General features: G+C 39.8%; 1 long non-coding RNA gene across 1 annotated transcript in view; it reads left to right on the top strand.

The window, feature by feature from the left end:
- LOC141374269 (uncharacterized) overlaps nucleotides 1-9,370 on the top strand; it is a 50,554-nt gene that overhangs the window by 17,933 nt on the left and 23,251 nt on the right. Inside the window, exon 2 of the long non-coding RNA XR_012381016.1 lies at nucleotides 5,495-5,629. This is a non-coding gene — a long non-coding RNA (uncharacterized lncRNA). The remainder of the gene's footprint in view (nucleotides 1-5,494; nucleotides 5,630-9,370) is intronic.

Genomic DNA, 9,370 nt, shown 5'->3' with positions numbered 1-9,370 from the left:
TATCAGTGAGGTCATATGATACATGTCTTTCTCTGATTGACTTATTTCACTCAGCATGACACCCTCCAGTTCTATCCGCGTCGTTGCAAATTATTTGGGAATTTTTGATCATATGTATACTATTGTGGTTCTCTAATTCCTTTTGTGAAAATGCTCTTGTTTAACAACCACTGACTTCAAATGGAAACCTTCACCAGTTACATTTGCCTCTTCTTTTCTCAGTGTTTCTCTTTAGTATGGATAACTCTCTTTTACCTGAAATGCCTCCCTTTTCCCCTCTGCTTCTCAAATTAACCTTTGCATTGTCACTTTTTTTTTTTCTGAAATGAAAATTGTGTCATTCTCAGCATGCATGGACCTCCTAGCTAGATACCGACTAGGGACTTTGTAGAATCTAGATTAGCCATCGTGTACATGTTGGTGATAATGAGTAAAATATATATACTAGGAAGAATGATGCACATAAAAAAGCAAAAATACAACTCTAAATAAACCTAAGAAGATTGCACATCATCTATACAGAAGAAAATAGGGGCGCCTGGGTGGCTCAGTCATTAAGCATCTGCCTTCGGCTCAGGTCATGATGGGATTGAGCCCCATATCGGGCTCCCTGCTCAGTGGGAAGCCCGCTTCTCCCTTTTCCACTCCCCCTGCTTGTGTTCCCTCTCTCGCTGTGTCTCTCTGTCAAATAAATAAATAAAATCTTTAAAAAAAGAAAATAAACTGTATTTCTGAATGTAAATGCAATACTGGAAAAACCCAATTGCCCATAAACCTAGTCCATGAATTTCAGGCAATTTGAATCAATATCCTCAATAGGATAGAGGGCCTATAGGACAATTCTTTATTTTAATTGGCAGGGAAAAATACATACATATATATATATATATATATATATATATATATATATATATATATATATATATGAAAACAGCCAAGAGTACTCTGAGGATAGTTGTAATAAGGGAAGACTTATATTATACTCCATTATAAACTACACTAAATAAAACATGGCACACACAAAAAAATTTAAAAATATAAAACGTGGTGTAGAGCAGATTTAAAGAGCTCACTGAAACAGAATAAGAAATCAGAATCAAGTATATGAAACACTAAAAGTCTCAAGTTTAGCAAACAAGAGTATGAAAAAATAAGAAATTGAGAGGGGAATTTGACTTACTATATATAAAGTTTCTATAAATTTACTTAATGCTAGGTTATAATGGCTGACAAAAAAGTAGAAGAGGTCCAGTGTATTCATGCATTTATGGAAAATAATATATGATAAAAGTGTTGGGTAAACAAAACCAACCTGGAAGCCATAAAGTAAATCCTAGACTTCATTAAAACATCTTTAAGGAACACCTGGGTGGATCAGTCGGTTAAGTGTCTGCCTTCGGCTCAGGTCATGATCCCAGAGTCCTGGGATCAAGTCCCGCATCGGGCTCCTTGCTCAGCGGGAAGCCTACTTCTTCTCCCTTTGCCTCTGCCTGCCACTCCCCCTGCTTGTGCTCTCTGACAAATAAATAAAATCTTTAAATAAATAAATAAATAAATAAAACCTCTTTAAAATCCGAAAGAAGGGGCACCTGGCTGGCTCAGTCGGTAGAGCATCCAACTCTTGATCTTGGGGTCGTGAGTTTGAGCTCAGCACCACATTAGGTGTAGAGATTACTTTAAGAAAATTTTTTTAAATAGACATGGATATTTCTGATATCCAAATAGAATAAACATTATAAAAATCCAAAAGGGAACATATGCCACAAAAAAAATCAAAAGACAAACTGTACATCGGGGAAAATATTTGCAACATTTGTGACAAAGAGTTGGTATCCCTGATAAACAATGTCCCCACAAACTCTTAGGTAAAAGAGAATATACAAATAGAAAAATGGATGAAGAATATGAACAGGCAAATCACAGAACAAGAAAAAAGTTGTAATTATTTTGAAATTAGTTTTGTTTTTCGTTTGAATGGTACACCGTGTGGTTATAATTTCAAAGGTGGAAGAAAGGAACTTCATATTTGAGGGGGAAGTGTGATGAATCTCATATCCATATCTCTAACTCTGACTTTTTTCTAAGCTCTAATTCTACATTTCCTGCTGCCAACTGCACTTAATGCTTGGAAATCAAATTCACACCTCAAATCTGTTAAGACCCAAACAAATTCATCATCACATTTTTAATCACATGGTAACATACAATCATTGCATTAAAATTACAGAGAAGAGGGTGCCTGGGTGGCTCATTCAGCTGAGTGTCTGCCTTTGGCTCAGGTCGTGATCCCAGGGTCCTGAGATCAAGTCCCACATTGGGCCCCCCGCTCGGTGGGGAGTCTGCTTCTCCCTCTACCCCTCCCCCTGCTTGTGCTCTCTCTCTCTCTCTCTTATGCTCTCTGTCACATTTTCTCTCTCTCTCAAATAAATTAAAAAAAAATTACTGAGAAGAAACTGGAACCCTCCTACTTTGCTGGTGGGAATGTAAAAAGGTATAGCCATTTTGGAAATCAGTTTGGCAGTTCCTCAAAAAGTTAAACATAGAGTTACCATAGGGCCCAGCAATTTCACTCCCAGGTGTATACCCAACAGAACTGAAAACGTGTTCACACAGAAAGAAACTTGTACATGAATGTCCATAGCTGTGTTATTCCTAATAACCAAAAGTGGAAATAAACCAAATGTCAATCAAGTGATGAATAAACAAATTGCAGTATATCCATACAGTAAAATATTACTGAATCATAAAAAGAAATGAAGTACTGATACAATAAACAACTGTGGATGGACCTTGACAAAATCACAAGCGAAAAAAGCCACATATTCTATGATTCCATTAATTTTTTTAAGATTTATTTTTTTAAAAGATTTTATTTATTTATTCGACAGAGAGAGACACAGTGAGAGAGGAAACACAAGCAGGGGGAGTGGGAGAGGGAGAAGCAGGCTTCCCGCCGAGCAGGGAGCCCGATGGGGGGCTCGATCCCAGGACCCTGGGATCATGACCTGAGCCGAAGGCAGACGCTTAACGACTGAGCCACCCAGGTCCCCCTTCTATGATTCCATTTATATGAAATATCCAGAATAGAGGTGCCTGGGTGGCTCAGTCTGTTGAGTGTCCTACTCTTCATTTCGGCTCAGGTCATGATCTCATGGGTCATGGGATCCAGCCCCACACTGGGCTCCATGCTGAGCAGGGAGTCTGCCCCTCCCTCCACGCGGGCGAGCGTGCGCGCACTCTCTCACTCTCTCAAATAAATAAATCTTAAAAAAAGAAATATCCAGAATAGGCAAATCCTTAAATACATAAAGTAGATTAGTGGTTGCCAGTGGCTGAGGGGAAGGGGAAATGGAGTGACTGTTAATGGTTTATTAGTTTGCTAAGGCCGCCATAACAAAGTATCACAACTGGATGGCATAAACAACAGGAATTTATTGTCTCACGCACAAAAAAGAAATGTATTGTCTCACAGTTCTGGAGACTGGAAGTCTGAAATCAGGGTGTCACCAAGGCCTATGTTCCCTCTGAAGGTACTAGGAAAGGATTTGTTCTAGACTTCTCTCCTAGTTTCTGGTACTTCCTTGGCTTGTGGCAGCCTAAATCTAATCTTCACTAGTGTTCTCCCTATGTGTGTGTCTGTTTCAGTGTCCAAATGTCCCTTTTTATAAGGATATCAGTCATATTGGATTGGGGACCCACCCTACCCCTCTGTGAATTCATCTTAACTAGTTTCATCTGCAGTGACCCTATTTCCAAATAAGGTTGCTTTCTGGGGACTAGGGCCTTAAACATGAAATCTGGGGGACAAACACAATTCAACCTGTGGAGGGAATGGTGGAAAGAGAAGGCAAGAAGAGTTAAAGACTGAAGAACAAGTGATGGGTTCTTTAGACTTTCAGTGATCAATGAGATCTTTCCCTTACAGGTGGGTGTGGAGTTTCTTTTGAGAGTGATGAAAATTTTCTGGGAGTTAAGAGAGTGGTGATGGTTGTACAACATTGTGAATATACTAAAAACCACTGAATTGAACACTTTGTAATGGTGAATTTTATGTTATGTGAATTAAGTTTTAATTTAACAATTACAAAAACACACCTTAAATCTTCTGGTAAGGTCGTCTTTTTCAGGTATGGATATGCTATTATTCTCCACCACTTCTGTAGAATATAAGTCCCCATGAGGACAGGAATTTTCATATATTTTGTACCTCAGTGCCTAGAATACTGTTGGGAACATAATAGATGCTCAATAAATAGTTGTTGAATGACTAGATAAATAAATGGGAGGTTTTATACCTTGTCTTAAATTTGTGCATTTGAGAAGTAATATCTTAAATATGTAACCCTTAAAATTAATCTGCTTTTAGGGCACCTAGGTGGCTCAGTTGTTAAGCGTCTGCCTTCAGCTCAGGTCATGATCCCAGTGTCCTGGGATCAAGCCCCGCATTGGGCTCCCTGCTCAGTGGGAAGCCTGCTTCTCCCTCTCCCACTCCCCCTGCTTGTGTTCTCTTTCCCACCGTCTCTCTCTCTGTGAAATAAATAAATAATAAAAAAATCTTTAAGAAAAATTAATCTGATTTTAAGTACTACAGTCAAACCAGTGCCTTAATTGTCTTCTCACAGCAGAAATCTCATTATGACCTTAATAGAGAGGGATGACAGGTCTAATTCAGGCTCATAACTGCACAGAGAGCTTTTTTAATGAAAAAAAAATTCTCTCTGAGATGGAGTTTTTGACTATCTCCCATGTTCCTACTCTGTTAATACTTGCTTTTGGATTCCTATTTTCTCAGCTCTCTCCTGCCTTTCATGTAGCCTCTCTGGATGGTTCCCCCATTGGCTGAATCCAACTAGAAACCAGAAGGCAAGAGAGCCTGATAGATGCAGAGGCCAGCCTCCTTAGACACACAGGCAGGATAGAGAAGGTGGTGAGTGGATCTGTAAAAGCAAAGAGAAATATCCAGCTCAGATATAGGGGATAAATTTTTTGAATTGAATTGTCAAGCTTTGGAACCCTATGTTAATTGGTGAATTGTATAAAGTCTTCATGGATTTGGAAATGCCCTTCAATGTTATCCTTAACTGAGGCAAAGGGGCCAGGCCTTGAACCCCACATCTACCAGTTATTTGGAGGTGGAATGCCCTTGGAGATGGGGCATAACTTTTGTCAGTAACTTTCTTCATCCTAGGAAAGTGCCTAGACAGAGACTCAGATGAGAGTTATTAGCTACCTGAGCGAATGAGTTACTTAATTGTAAAGGGGGAGACATCTGAGAGGCACACTACTGCATATACTATGCTTCATTACATTACTTATCAAGTCTGTATGATGCTTTTGAGATGGAGGGAATGGATGATGGTAGGAAGTAATAAAACTGGAGCTGGAGTGAGGGCCAAGGGAATGATGGAAAGAGAAGGCAAGAAGAGTTAAAGACTGAAGAACAAGTGATGGGTTCTTTAGACTTTCAGTGATCAATGAGATCTTTCCCTTACAGTAACCTCCTATGAGTGAAAACGGTGTGACTTCATATCCTCACCCACTGGAGTACATGGGCTCTATTGTGAGTCCAGATAAACAGACAAGAAGAAAAGCCTGTGAAAGGAACCTGAAGGAGAGAATTTTTTCTAAGGCAAGTTTTGTTTTGTTTTGTTTTGTTCTCATCATTCCCTCTCATATCATTGTCAAATGCCTCCATCATCTAACACAAGTCAAGCCCTGGTCAAAAGGATGAATTCCTATTGTGCTAAAGACTTTTATCATAAATGAATGTTGAATTTTTTTCAAATTTGTTTTGCATCAGTGGATCTTATCAAGTCATTTTTTTTAGAATGTTAATATGATGCATTACATCGATAGATTTCTCCAAATATCAAACCTTCTTTGCATTCCTGGAATAAGTTATATCTTTTTATATATTACTGGATTCAATTTGCTAATATTTAGTTATGTATTTCTGTATCCCTTGTTCATGAGGGATACTGGTTTGTACTTGTCTGTCTTTCTTTCTTTTCAAAGATTTATTTTTTAAAAGATTTTATTTATTTGAGAAAGAAAGAGAGAGAGAGAGCACAAATGCAAATGAGAGGGGCAGAGGGGGAAGAAGAAGAGATAATCTCAAGCAGACTCTCAGCTGAGTGCTGAGCCTGATGCAGGCCTCGATTTCATGACCCTGAGATCATGACCTAAGCCAAAACCAAGTCAGACGCTTAACTGACTGAGCCACCCAGACACCCCTAAAGATTTTATTTTTAAGTAATCTCTATACCCAACATGGGGCATGAACTTACAACCCCAAGACTGAGTCACCAGCCAGATACCCCTATACTTTTCTTTCTTTATAATTAATTCAGTTGCCTGGGTTGCAGCGCTCACATCTTACATTTCCTTTCTAGGAGTTCCCAAAATCCTTGTGCTGCTACCTCAAAGCAACTTCATGTCTCTTGCCCAGTACCAAAGTTGTTAGACCAACACCATGTACCTATCTCTAGAGTTCCATGACAATTAGCCTCATGAAAAGGGAAGCCTAATTAAATGCTTCACTCAAAATGAATTTTCTCAAAAGCAATACACAAAAAGTAGGAAATACTCTCAACTAGGTTTATAAAAAAAAGATCTACCTGACCTACACTCTCTTTTCTCCCTATCACACATATATAATCAGTAAAGAAAGCATTTATAGGGAACATATTAACAGTGCTTATTCATGACACTGACAACATCTAGTCCAACTACCAGCCTCACTGGTACACGGCCAGGGGTTGTATTCATTTTCTTCTCCTTGGCATCAGTCTCTGTATTTCTCAGACCAAAGGGGTATTCTTCCATCTTGGTGATCTGGTCCTGTCTTGGTCAGACTGCAGTGAGTTCCTTGTCTTCCTGAAAGTCATCGTGACACAGTGATTAAAAACATGTGCTCTGGAGCCAAGCTGCCTGAGTTTGAAGCCTGCCTCTGCCACTTATTAGCTGTGTGGTCTTAAGCAAGTTAATTAACCTATCTGTGCCTCAGCTTTCTTGTCTGTATTATTATAGGAATAATAAGTATACCTACTTCTTAGGGCTATTGAGTGGGGACTAAATGGAACTAATATCAATAAAGTACTTAGAACAGTGCCTTATCTGTATTTAGATAAGATCTGTATTTATCTAAATAAAGCAGTGCCTATTTGTATTTAGATACAGAGTGAGCACCGTATAAGGGTTAGCCATTATTGTCAGTATTCCAAAGTGACTGAGATCCTCTTGAATTCAGTGTTGCTGGCCTTTGCCAGCTTCTTCATGTGTCTGTGATGTTCACTGACATTTTCCAGTCCTGGTTTCTCTTCATAGTAAACCTTTCTTCTGCCTTCCCAGTCCCCTGCCAAAAACAAAACTGTTGGGACACGCAGTATCATCTTTCAGTCTTTTGATTTCCACCAGGCCATATAAGAATGGGTCTTGGGGCTGGAATACTTCCTTACCAAGTGATGAAGAGCCCATGCAGCCTGTGTTCATGTGAATATCTTTCCCTGTTGCAAGTTCAATGTATGTGCCTTTGTTCTGCTTAAGTATGTGTGTCATATGACACCTGGCCAACCCCACTGCTGGCCAACAAGGGGAAAGGACAAGGTTCTTCCACTGCAACAGAAGTAGGGTGTTCATAGGCGAATTGCCTTGGTTCAGCTGTGGGGAGAGACCTGCTGGCCATAGGGGACCAACACCCACTATTGAAGCTGATCTTGCTCTGTCTTTTATCTATGTAAGTAACACGCTGTTCCATCCAGTGCTTGGCTGCATTGTGTTTTCCTTGGTGACTCCAATACCAAGATGTGGTGGACTGAGGTGTTTGGAATTCTCCCCTGGGGTGGTAACTGGTGTACAGCATTCTGCTCAACAAAAGCAAAGCAAAACAAAACAAAGCATCCCACTCAGGAAGTTCATTTGCAAGAATGACAGGTAGGCCTGGGAGGCTCTGGTGTCATGAACTCCTGGCATTAGTTCCAGCCCACGTCAACAGGAACTAAGTCACCCTGACCTGGTCACTGACTCTCCTTAAGGTTACTCTCTGGTGTGGGAAAACCAAACGAGCAAGGGTAGAATGCATGTCTCAGGACCTGAACAAATGTTAACTCAAAAAACAAGCAAAGATTCATGCACCCATGTCCTTTCTGGAAATGTACCTTTGGAAATGTGGATTTTCTTTTCTTTTTTTTTAAGATTTTATTTATTTATTAATTATTTTATTTTATGATGTTATGTTAGTCACATACAGTACATCATTAGTTTTTGATGTAGCGTTCCATGATTCATTGTTTGCATATAACACCCAGTGCTCCATGCAGTATGTGCCCCCCTTAATACCCATCACCAGGCTCACCCATCCCTCACCCCCCCAAACCCTCAGTTTGTTTCTTGGAGTCCATAGTCTCTCATGGTTCATCTCCCCCTCCGATTTCCCCCCCTTCATTTTTCCCTTCCTTCTCCTAATGTCCTCCATGCTGTTCCTTATGTTCCACAAATAAGTGAACCCATGTGATAATTGACTTTCTCTGCTTGACTTATTTCACTTAGCATAATCTCCTCCAGTCCCACCCGTGTTGATGCAAAAGTTGGGTATTCATCCTTTCTGATGGCTGAGTAATATTCCATTGTATATATGGACCACATCTTTATCCATTTGTCTGTTGAAGGACATCTCAGCTCTTTCCACAGTTTGGCTATTGTGGACATTGTTGCTATGAACATTGGGGTGCATATGGCCCTTCTTTTCACTACATCTGTGTCTTTGGGGTAAATACCCAGGAGTGCAATTGCTGGATCATAGGGTAGCTCTATTTTTAACTTTTTGAGTAACCTCCATACTGTTTTCCAAAGTGGCTCTACCAACTTGCATTCCCACCAACAGTGTAAGAGGGTTCCCCTTTCTCCACAACCTCTCCAACATTTGTTGTTTCCTGCTTTGTCAATTTTTGCCGTTCTAACTGGTAAGGTGGTATCTCAATGTGGTTTTGATTTGATTTTCCCTGATGGCTAATGATGATGAACATTTTTTCATGTGTCTGTTAGCCATTTGTATGTCTTCTTTGGAGAAGTGTCTGTTCATGTCTTCTGCCCATTTATTGATTTGATTATTGTTTTTTGGGTGTTGAGTTTGAGAAGTTCTTTATAGATCTTGGATATCAGCCCTTTGTCTGTAGTGTCATTTGCAAAAATCATCTCCCATTCCATGGGTTGCCTCTTTGTTTTGTTGACTGTTTCCTTTGCTGTGCAGAAGCTTTTTATCTTGATGAAGTCCCAAAAGTTCATTTTCGCTTTTGTTTCCCTTGCCTTTGGGGATGTGTCTTAAAAGAAGTTGCTGTGGCCGATGTCGAAGAGGTTACTGCCTATGTTCTCC

Source organism: Callorhinus ursinus, unplaced genomic scaffold (genome assembly GCF_003265705.2).
Source record: "Callorhinus ursinus isolate GAN/ISIS: 27379988/994484 unplaced genomic scaffold, GSC_fseal_2.0 scaffold16, whole genome shotgun sequence".
Lineage (NCBI taxonomy): Eukaryota > Metazoa > Chordata > Mammalia > Carnivora > Otariidae > Callorhinus > Callorhinus ursinus.
Note: the sequence above shows the minus strand (reverse complement) of the source record. Positions and strands in the feature narration are given on the sequence as shown.